Source organism: Thunnus thynnus, chromosome 11, assembly GCF_963924715.1.
Source record: "Thunnus thynnus chromosome 11, fThuThy2.1, whole genome shotgun sequence".
Classification (NCBI taxonomy): Eukaryota; Metazoa; Chordata; class Actinopteri; order Scombriformes; family Scombridae; genus Thunnus; species Thunnus thynnus.
Window position 1 is genome coordinate 25,121,717 of NC_089527.1, and position 8,003 is coordinate 25,129,719.

General features: G+C 41.5%; 1 long non-coding RNA gene across 1 annotated transcript; it reads right to left on the bottom strand.

Annotated features, from left to right (window-relative positions):
• Positions 1-1,591: 1,591 nt before the first annotated feature.
• LOC137192135 (uncharacterized) lies at positions 1,592-7,651 on the bottom strand. The gene is made up of 4 exons (XR_010930522.1): positions 5,832-7,651; positions 2,761-2,901; positions 2,118-2,234; positions 1,592-1,775 (listed from the first exon to the last, which is right to left on the bottom strand). It is a non-coding gene; the product is annotated as an uncharacterized lncRNA (long non-coding RNA).
• Between the last annotated feature and the right edge of the window lie 352 nt (positions 7,652-8,003).

Genomic DNA, 8,003 nt, shown 5'->3' on the forward strand with positions numbered 1-8,003 from the left:
GTTAGTATTAGCTGTTAGCTTAGGTAAGGTTGATGGCAAAAGTGAGCCAGTAAATTAGCAGGAAGTTGTTTATATTTTCTGTGTTGCAATTGGTTTGCATTTTAATCTTATTCTGTGTCTTGGTACAGGTAGAGGTGATGTTGAGATCATTCCTGTGGGTACTTCTGTGATCCGACAGAAGTTCACAGTGGAAGTGTGAACAGTGGACAGGAGCACAGCAGGGGCTGTGGAAAACGGTGCAGATTGTCGATGATCCTGGCGCTGAGGATCCTGCTCAGTGTGTTGGTCAGAAATGCAGGGAAATACTGACCGCTGAGGAAAGGAAATGCTACAACCAATGATTAGAGACAATTCCAATGCTGCTGCATATGGAGGCTCACATATTGCAGGAGGAAGTGTTGCACAGTGGATCACATTCAGGAATGACACCCAGGTAATAGCTGACTTGCCAGACACAGTGGCAGATAACAGACAGTATTTGCATGGCAGTGTGGAACTCTTGGTCCAGGTCACACACCTGTCATCAAAAATTGCTGTTTTTGGAGAATCTAAAATCCAGTGACAGTGTCACAGAAAGTACAGCTTCATCGGTACGAGGATGTAGCTTAGTAGCTTGTAAATAGTTTGAGGTTCTTTATACTGTAAGGTTACTTAGGTTACTTATGTACGTTTTATTTTCTATATAATATTTCTTGTGCTATTATTTATTTGACAATAAAGTGACTACAGTGAACGGGACAGAGTGCACAGTAAAGTCGGCAGCCACACATTTCTCTGTTTTGTGTCTTTAGGTTATGCTAGCCCATTGTTGCAAACTATGGAGCTAACCCCCTTTACTTTTCCAGCATTTGGGGAAACAACAGACATGACTTTTTAGCATTTATTAACTGACACACTGTAGTCTGTACATCTACTGCCAGACTGACAACTTACTACTGACCTTTTCCTCTGCCACGCTCACATCCACCGTCACTTCTCTGCCCCTCGCTCTTTCCCACTCGCTACGCAAACATACTCCTTAACGGAGCCACGCTTCCAATAGTTTCCCAGGCAACGACAGAGGTTGACTCCCGTACCGGAACAGTGCTGCACAGAGACTCCCAAACGCTATCGAGTTCAAATATTATTTCGGATAATATTATATATTATTTCGGATTTCGGATATCAAATATTAAAAAGATTCAGTAAACATTCAGTACGTTCAGTAAACATTGAGTACAGTTCGACCCAACAGTCTCCATTAGGTTGGGTGAGTTCAAAGTTGTGAAAACAACGGGGGTGTTCACAGGTAATTTGTTAGTCTGTCCCTCCCGCCGCAGGAAATAATGGATTAATCCTGGAAAGCTATTGATGTAGCACTTTTCTCCTTATGAAAATAACATGGAGATTATTCGACCAATGAGAATTTAGTCGGACGAGAGCATATCGACCAACTAATTGACCAGTCAAACAGCAGACTACAGCCCTACTATTTTTACTAGACCCTCACCTTAATTTTGAGTAATAGCATGGACAAATCAATAAATAGTTAATCATGTCATGCAGTCTTTAAGAAGCTATACAAAATGAATTATGACTTTTTTGAGTTGTAAGAATTTATTTGTCTCAAGAATAACTATATATAGAACATTGGATTACAAGTCACAAATATAAATGAACAGCTATACAGAGGGCAATTTAATACGGCAAATATGTAGTTTGATGTGGTTGGGTGACTCGATACTTCACAGGTGGTCTTCATCTGGTGCAGGGGCAAGCCTTTGTCTCTGTGGCCTCTGGAAAAAATACAATTAAAAATCTCAAAGAATCCTTAAATGCCAAGAGAAAAAAAGAAAAGATGCTGTTTGGAAACATTAATAACAAACAGATGCAGCCTGTATTGTTTTGAAACAATACACTTTACTTTTCTGTTTTCAGAAAGCAGCACTGACAGTTTGACCAGAAATGACTCTCATGCCAAATAGATTAACTGGATGAACAATATTCATATTTTGTATGTATGATGTAACAACTACCTCTTGCACAGCAGTGGAGTCACTGATACATTTTCATGCAATGCCATGCCTCCTGCTGATCTGTGTGTCTACAATGGCTCCTGAATGGATGGAATGGCTCACCTGGCCTTCTGGATCAAAGTTGTGGCATCCTAGACCCTGATAACACTCATTTCATTACAGTACCATGGCCCTCTGAACTTTTGGGATGGAGCTGTAGTCTTTGGCCTCCTTCAGTATCTGAAATAGGAGAATGACAACTCATGTCTACTAGCAAATACAGTGCTGTTTCTCACAGATGTATCTAGCAACTACACACAAAGTGAAATATTTGCTTATTGGCACAAGGGAAGACTGGATATTACTGTTCTTAGACAGATCTTTGAAATAAAGCTTCAACATCATCAATGACAGTGCAGTACATTTAATGGTTAGCCTAGTAATGTGTACATTATTAAGTCAAACATGACAAAGCAGAGCAACAGTATGTAATATGGCCGAGCAATTGGTTTGCCTTCAGCTTGAAAAGTTCCTTGTCAGCGTTGATGCTGCTACTTTGGTAATGCTAGCAGACATTTGCTAACATCCTAAAGCTACATTACTGTTCTATTCTGGATACATAAAGCTGCCTTCCTGAACATGTAAATATGCATTTGGACAGTTGAGTTGCCTTACACTAACAGCAAACTAACTGCAAGCTAAATACACAACATATTAAATGTTTACCATTATTATCTATAGCATCCTCAAGTAATATTTAATCTACCTGGGTTGCAGGAGACCCACACTGTCGTCCATCTTAAAAAATCGACTAGATCTTCCAGGACCTGCAGGGGGGATGAACGCAACAGAACCATGTGCCCTCTGATTGGACAGATTGACTCTACGTTTGACCAGTCGGATTCAACTGTAAAATTTTACAGTGTTGCATACACAGGTAGGAAATTTGTGTGCCCGCTTCTCAGACTTTGTGAAACCTCACTGTTGAAACTATTTATACACAAATTTTAATTACACATACACAAAATATTTCTACAGCTTCAAAAAATTTTTACACGTGCAAATTATATGTGTGCACAAAACTTTTTCACACATGCACTATTTCTACTATTTCTACAGCGGCAAAACTTTCTTACACATTTACAAATATATAAATATACAAGTTCACACATTCAGATACGTGCATGCAATTTTTTTTCACATGCACACAAAAGGTACAACTGCAGGCTGTGAAATTATCATTTCACAAGCTCAAAATATTAATGACCCTTATTTGCTTCCATAAACATGAGTCTTGTTATAAAAACTGAAAACAGAACAAATTGGTATGTAAACATCTGAAAAATGCCAAGGAAATATTTTTGCCACATCGAAAGAGAGGAGGGATCAAAATACTCAAATTATTCACTCGCTGTGTCTGCCTCGATCTGTTTTATTATTTCAAAAAACAAAAAAACTCCCATCAATTATAAGTTAAAAATGTGAGGGAATCACATTCATTATTTTCATTACACGTACCCACCAAATTGCATCAAGCTTATGAAATATTTCTTCCTCCTGTTCAAAGGCTTGTTAGAGCTTGTATTCAATTACAACTGTGGCTGTAACATGCTGTCAGGTCTCTTTAGCCAATCATTAGTCAGGGACTATTCCTCGCTGCACAGTCAGCCTGGCAGAGTCAAGCTAGCGAGCGAACGACAGGCCTAATTGTTGTTCAGTGGCTAAAGGTCGGCTAATGAACCAGGGGGCTGATGGAGGCTGTTGGTGTGAGGGTGGCAGGGTGGGAGGAGGGGGCTGCTCTCAACACACAGAATTTGCAAAACTTTCCCTAGATCAAAGTGGTGAGGAAGCAGGGCATTCTAGGAATTTTTCAGCCCCAGATTAGGTCTGTCTGAGATGTAGCTTCAAGATTTGAAAAAGCACGAAGGAAAGGAGTGTGTGCATCTGTGTTTGTGTGTGTGTAGGGGTAAGATTAAATCCCTTTTCTGTAAATTGCAATCAAAAATGAGATCATTACTTATGACTGTAATCTGACCAATGGTCTGATTAACATAAATCAGTTTCTCTTTACTAAGGAACAGCCACTGATGTCTGACCTCCAGCTAAAATTGACTTAAAGGTTGATTCTCCAGCAGTAAGTGACTTTCATCAGAGACAAAACAGCAATAATTTCCCTTTCTCTTTTCATGGTCAAATTACTATATGACTTAAAGTACTCCATGTCAGGTGAGCTCTCTACGTCACTCTCATACTCTTTCTCATACCTTAATTAGTCCTTAAACACTGCGGCTCTGACTGAAGCCTTTTACTCTGTATGACAGGGCAATGATGTGAGAATGGGCTGGGGTAACATGCGACTACTCTATGAGCCCTGTTTTGGCAAAGAAACAAAGGGAAGCTTAAGTATGCCTAGACAGTCACAATGCTGTTGATTCCCTTTAGGCTTAGAGGACGGGTAGCGTGTTGTGAGAACCTGCCACAGCTTTTTAAAGCTGATGGGGCTGAACTACTGTACAGTACCTACAGCATCAACCCACATGTACAGTAGGTACTGTAAGTTAAAACATTGTAGCGGTTTTGTTGATCCATAAACATGTAAGCATTTTATGATCTGAAGCCACTGTCTGCAGTTATCGGGACAACATAAATTGTCCATGCCCTTTATGATGATGATAATGCAATGGTAAAGGTTTAATTAGGCTTAGACACAAAACAACTTGGTTAGGTTTGGGGAAAGATCATGGTTTGAGTTAAAATAAGTACTTTGTTAAGGATTGTGGTTTGGGTTAAAATTAGTACTTCTTTAAGGTCAGGGGATCTTCGTCATCATGGTTACAATAACAACCATGTGGGTAGGTAAGGATACAATCGTTGTCATGATTTTAAAAAGACAATATTGTCTTGCGGTTGGAAACAGTGACCTCCCATGATGAAGTCCAATGTTTTGTTGACCCATCCATTCACCACATGGACTTTGTCGCTCTAAATAACATCATCTGATTTCCTCCTTTGCTCCAGTCATAATTACTACTAGTACATAAACACATGTTGTTCTGGGACACTTGCATAAACAACCGATCCTGTTATTTTTCTTGGAAGGACAGTCTCAGATATCCAGTCTCAGTGAGCCCACTTTCCCTTTTAATACATCTATTCTCAAGCATTTACAAATAACTGAATCAAATTTTAAAATTATAGATAAAAAAATTCTTTTCATACAAAGAATCTTGAGAGTGAACCCATGTCGGGGCCCTGGAGTTGGTTGCATCAGCTGTTTGTGGGTTTAGACTTGTAAGTTAGATGCAAGTGTTTACGAAGTGTAGATTTACGCGTCACAAATTAAAACGAGCTGCACCACACAAATTAGCTGCGAATTTAGAACAACCTGCTGTCAGGAAATAGTGTATGAATAACAATTTCTTAAGTCATTTCGCGTGTTATGACTATCCATTTTTTGCTTTTCATGTATCATTTCACCCCATTTAGGTCGTAAATTCAGTCGCCAAAAATGACCTATACTTACGTTTGAGTAAGTTTCAGTTGACGTCAATATAATGTGTCTTTGTTTTCTTTTATAAGGTAGTTAGAAAAAAGTTGAAAAAGCCACAGGAGAGCACTGTTCAAGATCTTTAACAAAATGTTATGAATATGTAAAATGCAAACCTAAGCATCTGTGTGATTGATTGTCGCAAACCAATCCCCCGGGCTCATAGCGTTCAGTGGCTGTTAGCATTTTGAACCTGTAAGTTCGTAGGTATTTGCTTAACACTCGCAGGTCTAGAATAGGACAAAGCCCTCCCCCTTTCTTCGGAACAACAAAGTAACAGCTGTACCAACCTTTGTTCATCCCCGAAGCGGAAACCATGCTTATTGCGTTCTGTCCAACAGAGTGTTTATTTCCTCCCTCATTACCGCTGCTGCCTCATCCCCTACAAATGTATTTATTACAGAGAGGAAATGGGGTGGTCTGACCCGGAACTGTAACTGGTAACCCATGGCAACGGTTCTGTCTACCCACTGAGAAGTTGCGCATGCACGCCATTGAGGGAGGTGAACTGTTAGCCAGCTGACCTGCAGCACTGTATGGGAGGGGCTGTCACCCTCTGGTGTGGGAAATGACATCACCAGTCTGCCCCGATTTATTTGATTTGCAGTGTTTTGAGTACAAAATGCACCTTTTATTGGATTCAACAGTTGAACATTCATGATATTCATACAATGAACTGAAAGAACTTTATTGGGGCACTGAGAAAGTGACAAACATTGGGAACACTTGCTGTGGTCACCTGAGAAACATTTAACGCACCTGGGCTACAACCTGAGGCAACAAAAGTGCATTTGTGTTTATGGGGGAGGTTTGTGCTTGAGAGACTGTGTTAGGGGAGTGCAATGCCTTTTGGGACTGGACCCCTGAACAGAAGTGGAAGTAAGCATGTAGGTGGCCTCTTGGGTGGCAACAGATGAGGGGCAGCAGTGTCTCCCTGCTGCTGGAGTCCCTCTCCGCTCAGTCCCAGAGCTAGGAGGAGTGTGGTTTCTTCCTCCAAGGAGCTGAGCCCCTCTGCAAGCCTGGTGGCGGAGCCTTGCTTCAAGCTGAGGAGTGCAGAGTTTGACCAGGTTGCTGCTTGGGTTTCACATCATGTATGGAGATTGTGCTGCACAGAGCCTCTGTCTGCTTCTTCCTCAGCTCAAACTTCACCTAAATAGTGTCGACTGACTGCCCAAATAAACCCTCAGCACACAATGGCTCGTTCAAATAAACAGCCCTGTCCCTATCCGGAACATCAGAGAGAGTCAGCCACAGGTGTCTCTGCACCACCACTGTCACGTGTAGAATGTAATCCGTGGCAACTCTGACCTCATTGAGAAGTGGTGCCAGCGGACTGTCAGGGGGCATCGGTTTCCCAAGCTCCACCAGACACATGGCTTGATATGTCTGAAGCATGGTGATGGAGCTCAGAGCATGGGCGATGCCTGCCTGTGCCCAGTATATCTTCTCCAGCTAAGATGTGAAGAACCTGCAGTGCTTGGATGGGAGGGCTGTAGTGCCACCCACGCAATGGTTGTGGGATTGGGCCAGATAAACTAACAGGGATAGCTCCAGGATTGACCAAACCAGCCTTTTCGACTTCATCCAGATCCAAATACTGTCCATAGCCAGGCACTGTGATGTGGGTAGTCAGTGGTTTGTTGAAAACTTCTTCTTCACCTGTTTAGGGTTGGTGCTCATACCGAGATACAAAGCCCGTGGATGAAACGCACATGAAATTAGCGCCTCGTGGGTAGCCAGTGGCTATCACCAACAGGGGCTGTTAAGCTAACTTCCAGCTGGCAGTAGCTTACCAAAGAACTGAGCTAACTAGCTGTAGCTAGCTAGCCTGACTCAGCAGAGGTGTCCTTAGTAAGGTGAACAGCATAAGAACAGAAGGTTGACTGTGGTGAAGGATGTATATATCTGCAGGCGGGGCCTCACGTACGTCACCAGAGATCATCTGCTTAAAAGGCATGAGTAGAGGTGTCTTCAGTCAGGTCACGCAGGGGCAGTGATATCCCATACTATATGTGTTGTACTGAGTAAATCGACTGAAAGGGAACCAGACATTTTTACCATCACATTGGGACAATTTTACCGTCACATTGGGATATTGGATACCGTTAAATTGGACATTTTTTCTGTCACATTGGTATATTTTTACCCAACATTTTAACCGTCACGTCAGGCCTTTTACTGCCGTTAAACTGTTAATTTTTACCGTCACGTTGGGACATTTTTACAGCATTTTACTAATTATTTTAACCCAAACCATGATCATTCTACCCCAAACCTAACCAGGTGTTTTTGTGCCTTAACCTAACCAACAGCATTAAATCACATGTGAAAAGCTTAAAATGCATAGACATCATACGTAAAATGTCCTTAAAAGTGGCATGCTATTTATATGCCATCCGTGAGTTCATGTTGTTTAGAACAGTGGTTAAACTCCTGAACAGAACTATGGCTGTGTCTGAAAC